Raw genomic sequence first — 13,290 nt, forward strand, 5'->3', positions numbered from 1 at the left:
ATTCGAGTAAAATCTATGAATATAATGATTCATAATAACATTACTACTCAAATAAAGGAGGCGCAACAAGGAGTTTTAAAAGAGGGAAATTTAAAGGATGAAATACCCAAAGGATCGGAGAAGCATCTTAATATTCGGGAAGACGGAACCCGGTATAGGGCTGAAAGGATTTGGGTACAAAAATTTGGAGATATGAGAGAAATGGTACTTAGAGAAGCTCAAAAAACCAGATACTCAATACATCCTGGAACGGGGAAGATGTACAAGGATCTCAAGAAACATTTTTGGTGGCCGGGTATGAAAGCCGATGTTGCTAAATACGTAGGAGAATGTTTGACGTGTTCTAAGGTCAAAGCTGAGCATCAGAAACCATCAGGTCTACTTCAACAACCCGAAATCCCGGAATGGAAATGGGAAAACATTACCATGGATTTCATCACTAAATTGCCAAGGACTGCAAGTGGTTTTGATACTATTTGGGTAATAGTTGATCGTCTCACCAAATCAGCACACTTCCTACCAATAAGAGAAGATGACAAGATGGAGAAGTTAGCACGACTGTATTTGAAGGAAGTCGTCTCCAGACATGGAATACCAATCTCTATTATCTCTGATAGGGATGGCAGATTTATTTCAAGATTCTGGCAGACATTACAGCAAGCATTAGGAACTCGTCTAGACATGAGTACTGCCTATCATCCACAAACTGATGGGCAGAGCGAAAGGACGATACAAACGCTTGAAGACATGCTACGAGCATGTGTTATTGATTTCGGAAACAGTTGGGATCGACATCTACCGTTAGCAGAATTTTCCTACAACAACAGCTACCATTCAAGCATTGAGATGGCGCCGTTTGAAGCACTTTATGGTAGAAAGTGCAGGTCTCCGATTTGTTGGAGTGAGGTGGGGGATAGACAGATTACGGGTCCGGAGATTATACAAGAAACTACCGAGAAGATCATCCAAATTCAACAACGGTTGAAAACCTCCCAAAGTCGACAAAAGAGCTACGCTGACATTAAAAGAAAAGATATAGAATTTGAAATTGGAGAGATGGTCATGCTTAAAGTTTCACCTTGGAAAGGCGTTGTTCGATTTGGTAAACGAGGGAAATTAAATCCAAGGTATATTGGACCATTCAAGATTATTGATCGTGTCGGACCAGTAGCTTACCGACTTGAGTTACCTCAACAACTCGCGGCTGTACATAACACTTTCCACGTCTCGAATTTGAAGAAATGTTTTGCTAAAGAAGATCTCACTATTCCGTTAGATGAAATCCAAATCAACGAAAAACTCCAATTCATCGAAGAACCCGTCGAAATAATGGATCGTGAGGTTAAAAGACTTAAGCAAAACAAGATACCAATTGTTAAGGTTTGATGGAATGCTCGTAGAGGACCCGAGTTCACCTGGGAGCGTGAAGATCAGATGAAGAAGAAATACCCGCATCTATTTCCAGAAGATTCGTCAACACCTTCAACAGCTTAAAATTTCGGGACGAAATTTATTTAACGGGTAGGTACTGTAGTGACCCGAACTTTTCCATGTTTATATATATTAATTGAGATTGATGTTTACATGATTAAATGTTTCCAACATGTTAAGCAATCAAACTTGTTAAGACTTGATTAATTGAAATAGGTTTCATATAGACAATTGACCACCCAAGTTGACCGGTGATTCACGAACGTTAAAACTTGTAAAAAACTATATGATGACATATATATGGTTATATATATAGTTAACATGATATTATGATAAGTAAACATATCATTAATTATATTAACAATGAACTACATATGTAAAAACAAGACTACTAACTTAATGATTTTGAAACGAGACATATATGTAACGTTTATCGTTGTAACGACATTTAATGTATATATATCATATTAAGAGATATTCGTACATCATAATATCATGATAATATAATAATTTAAAATCTCTTTTGTTATTATAAACATTGGGTTAACAACATTTAACAAGATCGTTAACCTAAAGGTTTCAAAACAACACTTACATGTAACGACTAACGATGACTTAACGACTCAGTTAAAATGTATATACATGTAGTGTTTTAATATGTATTTATACACTTTTGAAAGACTTCAATACACTTATCAAAATACTTCTACTTAACAAAAATGCTTACAATTACATTCTCGTTCAGTTTCATCAACAATTCTACTCGTATGCACCCGTATTCGTACTCGTACAATACACAGCTTTTAGATGTATGTACTATTGGTATATACACTCCAATGATCAGCTCTTAGCAGCCCATGTGAGTCACCTAACACATGTGGGAACCATCATTTGGCAACTAGCATGAAATATCTCATAAGATTACAAAAATATGAGTAATCATTCATGACTTATTTACATGAAAACAAAATTACATATCCTTTATATCTAATCCATACACCAACGACCAAAAACACCTACAAACACTTTCATTCTTCAATTTTCTTCATCTAATTGAACTCTCTCAAGTTCTATCTTCAAGTTCTAAGTGTTCTTCATAAATTCCAAAAGTTCTAGTTTCATAAAATCAAGAATACTTTCAAGTTTGCTAGCTCACTTCCAATCTTATAAGGTGATCATCCAACCTCAAGAAATCTTTGTTTCTTACAGTAGGTTATCATTCTAATACAAGGTAATAATCATATTCAAACTTTGGTTCAATTTCTATAACTATAACAATCTTATTTCAAGTGATGATCTTACTTGAACTTGTTTTCGTGTCATGATTTTGCTTCAAGAACTTTGAGCCATCCAAGGATCCATTGAAGCTAGATCCATTTTTCTCTTTTCCAGTAGGTTCATCCAAGGAACTTAAGGTAGTAATGATGTTCATAACATCATTCGATTCATACATATAAAGCTATCTTATTCGAAGGTTTAAACTTGTAATCACTAGAACATAGTTTAGTTAATTCTAAACTTGTTCGCAAACAAAAGTTAATCCTTCTAACTTGACTTTTAAAATCAACTAAACACATGTTCTATATCTATATGATATGCTAACTTAATGATTTAAAACCTGGAAACACGAAAAACACCGTAAAACCTGATTTACGCCGTCGTAGTAACACCGCGGGCTGTTTTGGGTTAGTTAATTAAAAACTATGATAAACTTTGATTTAAAAGTTGTTATTCTGAGAAAATGATTTTTATTATGAACATGAAACTATATCCAAAAATTATGGTTAAACTCAAAGTGGAAGTATGTTTTCTAAAATGGTCATCTAGACGTCGTTCTTTCGACTGAAATGACTACCTTTACAAAAACGACTTGTAACTTATTTTTACGACTAGAAACCTATACTTTTTTTGTTTAGATTCATAAAATAGAGTTCAATATGAAACCATAGCAATTTGATTCACTCAAAACGGATTTAAAATGAAGAAGTTATGGGTAAAACAAGATTGGATAATTTTTCTCATTTTAGCTACGTGAAAATTGGTAACAAATCTATTCCAACCATAACTTAATCAACTTGTATTATATTGTATGTAATCTTGAGATACCATAGACACGTATACAATGTTTCGACCTATCATGTCGACACATTTATATATATTTCGGAACAACCATAGACACTCTATATGTGAATGTTGGAGTTAGCTATACAGGGTTGAGGTTGATTCCAAAATATATATAGTTTGAGTTGTGATCAATACTGAGATACATATACACTGGGTCGTGGATTGATTCAAGATAATATTTATCGATTTATTTCTGTACATCTAACTGTGGACAACTAGTTGTAGGTTACTAACGAGGATAGCTGACTTAATAAACTTAAAACATCAAAATATATTAAAAGTGTTGTAAATATATTTTGAACATACTTTGATATATATGTATATATTGTTATAGGTTCGTGAATCAACCAGTGGCCAAGTCTTACTTCCCGACGAAGTAAAAATCTGTGAAAGTGAGTTATAGTCCCACTTTTAAAATCTAATATTTTTGGGATGAGAATACATGCAGGTTTTATAAATGATTTACAAAATAGACACAAGTACGTGAAACTACATTCTATGGTTGAATTATCGAAATCGAATATGCCCCTTTTTATTAAGTCTGGTAATCTAAGAATTAGGGAACAGACACCCTAATTGACGCGAATCCTAAAGATAGATCTATTGGGCCTAACAAACCCCATCCAAAGTACCGGATGCTTTAGTACTTCGAAATTTATATCATATCCGAAGGGTGTCCCGGAATGATGGGGATATTCTTATATATGCATCTTGTTATTGTCGGTTACCAGGTGTTCACCATATGAATGATTTTTATCTCTATGTATGGGATGTGTATTGAAATATGAAATCTTGTGGTCTATTGTTACGATTTGATATATATAGGTTAAACCTATAACTCACCAACATTTTTGTTGACGTTTTAAGCATGTTTATTCTCAGGTGATTATTAAGAGCTTCCGCTGTCGCATACTTAAATAAGGACAAGATTTGGAGTCCATGCTTGTATGATATTGTGTAAAAACTGCATTCAAGAAACTTATTTTGTTGTAACATATTTGTATTGTAAACCATTATGTAATGGTCGTGTGTAAACAGGATATTTTAGATTATCATTATTTGATAATCTACGTAAAGCTTTTTAAACCTTTATTGATGAAATAAAGGTTATGGTTTGTTTAAAAATGAATGCAGTCTTTGAAAAACGTCTCATATAGAGGTCAAAACCTCGCAACGAAATCAATTAATATGGAACGTTTTTAATCAATAAGAACGGGACATTTCAGGAATTAGGTTGATACTTGCTCCTAAATCTACTAGCGCATGAATGGTTCCAGATTGGTAGATTGAACATGGAAAAACGAATCGACCCGTATCTCCTAGCTTTGGTGGTAAAGAGTTTCTGAGTAATGCGGAGCATTCTTTATTCAGTTGAATTTTGTTAGAGTCTGGTATCCTCTCCTTTGTAGAAAGAAGCCTTCGGATGTATCTCTTCTGGTTGGGAACTTTGGACATAGTATCCAGGAATCTTCAATCAAGTTTGAAGGAATCAAGCTTAGATGGTTCTTCTTGTAGCCTTCCAGGATAAGGTATGCGAACTGGAGTTTCAGGGGTCAGCTTCTGAGTATATGTCAATTTGTTCTTGAGCCTAGTTGACCTTCTCCGTAGTTCTTTCATCTAGGATTACGGAGTCCATTTGCTTTGCTTCTTCTATGTGGGGATTTTGGATAGTATTACTTGGCAATCTTCCCTGCGGTCGGGTTTCAAGGCGTTGTGATAACTGTCCGAGCTGCGTTTCCAAACTTTTGAGCAGAGCCAATTGATTTCTCATTAGTATCTCCGTCTGATCTTGTCTGGTTGCAGTTCTCTGATTTAACTGTTGTTGCCCTTGAATGAACTGAGTTAACTGATCATCAGCTCTGAGAGTGGGGTTAGTTACTTTTTTAGTCTGGGTGGTAGGGGAATTTTCCTCAACTGGGGGACCAGTGAGTGGAAGTGGTTGATCGTAGGTCAATTGAGATTCTTGGGCTGGATAAGGTGGATAGCGATAGTGAAAAGGTTGATTTCTTCGCTGAAATTGATTAACCCTAGGTGGTTGATTGAATCCGGGATTTAGTGGACGAGCTGGGTATTGGACGTAACAGACTGAACCGTCAGGGTTTTCGTACTCAACTTGATATTCTTCATTAGGTTGCGATTTGGTACAATTAACACAAGCCTGAGCTTGGTTAACCTGTTGTAGCTGCGTCTTCAGTTCTTCGAGTTGTTTAGCAAGAGATTCCATCTTATCCATGAGGGAGTTGATGGCCTCTGTTTGATTGTTAAGTGCAGATAGTGGAGCAGATGATGAAGTTGTTTCACCACTGTTCCATTCATGATGATGCATTGTCATGTTCTCGAGCAATTCCCATGCTTTGTCTGCGGTTTGGTTCATCAAATTCCCTTGAGCTGCTGCATCGATCGTTGTCCTATGATTTACCGTAAGACCATTATAGATGGTACAAATTTGGACTGACCGTTCTAGCTGGTGATTAGGGCATTTCTTCAGCAGGGTTTTGAATCGCTCCCATGCAGTGTAAAGAGACTCATCATAACTTTTTTTGAAGTTAATGATGTCATTCTTCAGTTTGGTTTGTTTAGAAGGAGGGAAATATTTGGTTAGGAATTTAGTAGACATCTCCGTCCATGACGTGATAGAATCTTTTTCCAGTCCTTCGAACCAAGTTTGAGTATGATGAGTGAGAGAATAGGGGAACAAGTATAGTCGGACTATATCTTGTCCTATCCCTGGCTGTTTGTAGGAGTTCGAAATAGATATGAATTTATCTAGGTGAGAATTAGGATCGTCATTCAGTAATCCATGAAACTGACAGCTATTCTAGATGAGTTGGATGATGTGATGTTTTAACTCGAACGAGTGTCCTTGAATCTCTGGAAATCTGATTGGTCCTCCTCGACCTTAAATCGAGGGTTTGGTATTTTCAGCTAAAGTAACGCGTAACGCCATTTGATTTCTGATTCGTGCTTCCTTGCATGCTTTAGAGATTATTGCATCTGGATCAGGTACGAATAACAACGGCCCTGGTCTAGATCGGGTTTGGGTCATACACTAGGTATGCCTTTTTGTTTTTAATTTTTCGCAAATAAACTAAATTATAAAGTAATCTAAAGTAAGCTAAACTATTCTAAGGAAATCTAAGTCTAAGGTAATCTAATCTAATTTAATCTACGGTAGTATAAAGTAATCTAAGGTAACCTAATTTAATCTAATTTTAATCTAAGGTAATATAAGGTAATCTAATTTAATTAACTAACTATCCTACTGATGTCAAAGCTAAGGGGTATAAAATACTATTAAATTTTACAAGGAAATACTATTAAATACGATAAAATTTTACACAAGATATTTATTTATTTAGAGAATGGATATACTTAAACCTTGCTACAACACTTATAGGTATTGTGCCTAATCGTATAGTAGTGTAGTTTTTAGTAAGTCCGGTTCATTCCACAGGGAAAATCTTTTAATCAAAGCTTAACGCTATATTAGTTTAATTTATAAAAATACAAATATATATATAAGTAATATTATTATTATAAAGGGGGGTTTTTACCGTTTAATGACCGGTTTGTCGATTTTAAAACTTTAGTCGCAGTTAAAACCAAATGTAAAATATTAAATAAATAAAAGACTTAATTTAAAGCGTAAAGTAAATAACGATAATGAAATTGCGAATAATAAAAGTGCGATAAAATAAATACGATAATTAAAAGTGCAATTAAATACAATAACAATAAATAAAAATGCGATAATTAGAAGTGCAATTAAATATAAAATAAAGGAAATTAAATATGAAATAAAAGAATTATGCTTATTTAAACTTCCGTAATCATGATGTTTGACGTGTTGATTTTAGTTTTATGCCCATGGGTTAATTGTCCTTTGTCCTGGATTATTTAATATGTCCGTCTGGTTTTTGTCCATAACAGTCCATCAGTCATAAATATAAAGTGCGAGTGTCCTCGTCAAATTATCCTTATACCCGAAGTTTAAATATTCCAACTAATTGGGGACTTAAACTGTAACAAGATTTTAATACTTTGTTTAATAATTACACCAGGATGTCGACTGAGTGTAACCCAAGGTTTTAATACTTTGTTATCAATTATTCCAAGTGTCCTTGTACATAATTTCACCCCTGTTTTAATATTTCTAGTGGCTATTAATCCATTCCCCTGTCCGGTTAAATGAACGATTATTCGTACATATAAATACCCCGCCCATCGTGTCCGATCGAGTGTATATGGTTATTTATAGGGACGTCCAATTGTAAATCTTTATATTAACATTAACAAATTATCATTTAGTTAAACAAATATAAAGCCCATTAATAGCCCATAGTCTAATTTTCACAAGTGTCGTTCTTTTGTCCAAACCCTAATTATGGTACAAAGCCCAATTACCCAATTGTAATAATTAGCCCAACATCATGATTACTTCGGATTAAATAAGCATAATAATAACTTAGCTACGAGACATTAATGTAAAAAGGTTGAACATAACTTACAATGATTAAAAATAGCGTAGCGTTACACGGACAGAATTTTGAATTACACCCTTACAACATTCGCTAACATACCCTTATTATTAGAATTAAAATTAAAATATAAATATAAATATATACTACGTATATAGATAGAGAGATTGATATTATGGATATTAATACTCGTCGAACTGCGTTGGCTTTTATAGGAATTTGAGTCCAGGTGAACTCCCCGAGTCGCGTAATTTTTTGCCTTCAAACTCCGCAACTCGCGGAGTTTGAAATTACAGCTCACCCAGCTTTGGCTCTTTGTTTGCCGACGGATTTTTAATATAAATATAATATATAAATAATTTTAAGAATTATTTAAATATTATATTATATTTATGTGCATAGTTGACTCGTAATTTTTAGTCCGTTGCGTCGAGCGTTGAGAGTTTACTCATGTCCCGGTTCCGGATTTTCGAACGTCCTCGCGTACAATTTAATATCTTGTACTTTGCGTTTTGAATCTTGTACTCTTGTAATTTCGAGACGTTTCTTATCAATAATTGGAACCACTTTGATTGTATTTTGCACTTTTGAGCTTTTTGGACCTTTGCGTCTTCAATTCGTCGAATCTGTCTTTTGTCTTCACCTTTTATTATTTAAATGAATATCACTTTTAAATAGAACAATTGCAACAAAAAGCTTGTCTTTCTTGAGGAATAATGCTATGAAATATATGTTCGTTTTTAGCATTATCAAATATTCCCACACTTGAGCGTTGCTTGTCCTCAAGCAATATAGTCTTGAAATACTAGAATCATTTCTTTATTCTTCACAGTTTGTACATCAGTGATTTCTATACGGCAGTATAAACAATGGTAGTAATGATATGGTTTATAGTCCCACATGACAATAAAATTTAGATCCATTAAGGAATTTGGATCTTTATGAAAACATTTGATCTTTTGAAAATTTTAATCTAGCTTTTACCTTAGATAAGTTTTCCGGAATAACCCTTCACCGGTGTTTGCAAAATATTTTTGTGGGTTTGGTGGGTTTCAGATTTGAAAATTTTAGCTCAAAACTTGCGGTTTTGTGTCACTCACTTGCTAACCTTGTATTAGGAAAGCAACACGTCCAGTATACTTGCTCCGTATATTACCTTTCGGTAAACTACCGTCCAGTTGTAAAGGAAAGCGTTGAACAAGCAACTGTTAAGGCAATGTCCCCTGACATGCTTTTAATTATGGTCTATAACGTGTCGGGCGCAATTACTATCCTTGGTAGGAGCAATAGTAAAGCTCACCCTTATGATTTTTCGGTCTGGCATAAGGTCCTGTCTTTGACCATGCTATGCAACCACCGTTCTTACGGTTGACACCCGATTTGGTTCAGGTGACCTAATGAATTCCAGGTGAATTTCTAGGATTTTACGTTCAATGGTAATGAACGCATTGAAAATGGGTTTTCAAAAAACAAATCGGTTTGTAATTTTGATCAAAATATTTTCTCGTTCAAGCTCGAGTTTAGATATCATTGAATTCCATGAGTTTGTAATTCTCAATCTTTAAGGTCAATCTCTAGGATTGAGTAATATTAGTCTTAAAAGCTGATTTTTAATCTTTAAGGAGATTATGCTTTCTCGGGATCTGATTCATTAGTCTTATCCAGCTAATTTGCACGGTGCCCCCCATTTTACGAGATAAATCCTTCTCATGGTTAGGATAAATATAACCACTTGGCGACCCTGTTTTATGCTGAGGTCCGTGGATTTCCTGCTGATTTTAGTGATGAATTTTCTAGATTTTTCGTCAACCTGCAGCTGGTCTGGACGACAACTTCCTGACCTAAATCAAGAAGTGCGTTTCTTTTTCGGAAGACTTTACTTCCTTTTAATGATGGAATTGATTCATCGTGTAGATCCATCTCTTCTTTTCTTTCATCGGGTAAAACAGTTTAGTTTAGTCCAAAGCAAAAGTATTTTCAGTTATTTGTTACAGAAATATGTGATATATGTTTAAAATATCTTGGTAAATTTTCCCACACTTGGCTTTTATTTTCCTTTTTATTGTCCTCTATTCCATTTTAAATGAATTTTAACATTTTGGTTTGTTTCTCAATTTATGTCCTTTCCGAGGTAACAATAATTTCGGTGTTAAAACCTAGTTTTATCGTTCATAAATATGTATAAACATGATTTTAAGTTCATTTAATTGAAAATTTTGAAAATTTTTACTAGAATTGGGTAGTCAGTATATAAGACTAGGGATGTTCTTTATTATCAGAGAGCACTAGATTCTAATACAACTACTACTTTACTAGTATTTCTAATGGTAACCAAGTGTATAAAGTAAAAATTTTAAAATCCGAAAGAATTTAACCCCTTCCCACACTTAAGATCTTGCAATGCCCTCATTTGCAAGAAATCAGTAACAATTTAAATTATTGAGGGTGATTTGTGTGAAAATGATTAAATTTTACCAAAGTTTTCAAACATATTGGCGTTTGTTTGCTGAATGATAAATGGTGCATATCATTTGTTCATTCCGTCTTGTTGTTATATCACATTTATTTTGCATCTTGTCGTCAAAATTAGTTGCTTTTGCTGAACTTAATGCCAGTCTTTGAAAATGCGTTGTTTTACCCTGTTCTGTACATAAGATAAACTGCAAACATATATACATATTTTTGAAGTTTGGTATATTACCCCACATTCAAACATTATTTAAATCTAAAAATAAAAATTTGTAAATTATAAAAACTAATACAATTCCAACATAAGTATTAAATGTATCAACATTACAAATTATAAAATAAATAAAACTAAGTAGACTAGGGATGATACTGATACCAGTAGGGGTTCCATGCATAACCATATGTGTTATAAAATGCTTCGGCTGGGTTATACGTAGGATACGGTGGTTGGATCTCTATAGACCAGGGAGGAAATACGGGCGATGGAGTAGGAATATAGTTTCTACCTACATGTTGGCAATGAGCTATGATTTGGTTTTGATGAACTTGCCAATCTTCAAATGCTCGATGTCTAGCATTTTCATACTCTTGTGAAGCTATAAACCTTTGCATTTCTGTCATTTCATTTCCTCCTCCCACATTACCTGGCTGTTGGTTTCTCTCAACCTGTGGATGTCTATGAAATGACCCGTTCATATACATTATAAACGATTCACAATAGTTGATTACATCGCGAGGTATTTGACCTCTATATGATACATTTTACAAACATTGCATTCATTTTTAAAAGACAAACTTTCTTTACAACGAAAGTTGACGGCATGCACACCATTTCATAATACATCCAACTATAATTGACTTTATAATAATCTTGATGAACTCAATGACTCGAATGCAACGTCTTTCAAAATATGCCATGAATGACTCCAAGTAATATCCTTAAAATGAGCTAATGCACAGCGGAAGATTTCTTTAATACCTGAGAATAAACATGCTTTAAAGTGTCAACCAAAAGGTTGGTGAGTTCATAGGTTTATCATAATAATCATTTCAATATATTAATAGACCACAAGATTTCCGTTTATAAATATATGTACACTCGTAAGTGTATAAAAGTATTCTATAAGTTGTAGGCACCCGGTAACAAGCCTTAACGTTCATGTTTTACCCTCTGAAGTACACCAGATCAGGTGTGTTTAAAATAACCTCGAAGTACTAAAGCATCCCATAGTCAGGATGGGGTTTGTCAGGCCCAATAGATCTATCTTTAGGATTCGCGCCTACCGTACATAGACAAGTAGTTTAATGTTACCAAGCTAAGGGTATATTTCTGGTTTAAACCCACGTAGAATTAGTTTTAGTACTTGTGCCTATTTCGTAAAACATTTATAAAACAGCGCATGTAGTCTCAGCCCAAAAATATATTTTGCAAAAGAAATTAAAAAGGGAGCAAATGAAACTCACAATACTGTATTTCGTAGCAATTATGTATATGACGGCACTGAACAAGTGCAGGGTTTATCTCGGATTCACGAACCTATATTAAGTATATATATTTATATGTTGGTCAATATCTGTCTAACAATTTAGGTCAAGTCGTAGTGTATCATAATCCTAATGCTCGAGACCAACATGCAAAAGTCAACAAAAGTCAACTTGACCCAAAATGACTTTCAAAATCTATACATGTTTATTATATAACTTATATATAGTCGTTTTATATATTTAAATATATTTATCAGATCTTATTATACTAAATAATACAAGTCATTTATTAATAAATAAAAATTTATATTAAAATTCATATATGATAAAAATATACTTTTATATATCTCAAGTAATAAAATTTATAAAATTCACTTAATATCATAAAAATATAGTGGTATGTATTATTAATGTAATTATATTACGTGTTGTAAAAATATCTTTGTACGAATATTTATTTGATAAAATAATATTTATAATAATAATAATGATAAAAATAATAAAATGATAGTTTCAATAAAAATATTAATTTTTAGTAATAAAGATAATTTTAGTAATAACATCAACTAATAACAATTATAATAATCTTTTTAATAATAATATTAAAATTAATGATAATTCAGTTGACCATATCTTTTAATCCGTTCATCGAAACCACACGATTTCTAAATGAGAAATTAGTAATTTTTCTTTATCTTTTCAACGACATGCATATCATATACCTTATCTCAGTAGCATATGTATCAAATTCGTGATTTATCATAAACTATTTAACGATGAAACTAAGCATACAAACATGCATAATCATATATACTCGAGCACTAGTCAGGGATACACTATTAATATATAAAAGATATGATATGAATGCTCACGTATCAATATTGTGATTCAATATTGCAGGAAAGTACATAGACGCAACAAAAATGATAAACGTTAGGTTGACCTCACGAGCAATACCCTCGATCAATACCCATAACCTCCATAGCTATAACCCATAATTTCCTTAACTCTATCCAGTTTGAAAACTTATTTTGAAATCGTCTGAATATAACTCCGTCGTAGTATTTTATGTATACTAATAATATCTTGAAATAATACTAAGTATATATATATATATATATATATATATATATATATATATATATATATATATATATATATATATGTAATTCGATTGAGAGAGTTTAGAGAAATATATTTTCAAGTTTCTATGAAATAATGAAACCTATTGAATTCTATTTATAATAGATTTTTGAATTATTAAAGTGAATTATTAAATTATGAATTATTAAAGTGAATTATT

This window comes from Rutidosis leptorrhynchoides, chromosome 1 (assembly GCF_046630445.1).
Source record: "Rutidosis leptorrhynchoides isolate AG116_Rl617_1_P2 chromosome 1, CSIRO_AGI_Rlap_v1, whole genome shotgun sequence".
In the NCBI taxonomy this organism is placed as follows: Eukaryota; Viridiplantae; Streptophyta; class Magnoliopsida; order Asterales; family Asteraceae; genus Rutidosis; species Rutidosis leptorrhynchoides.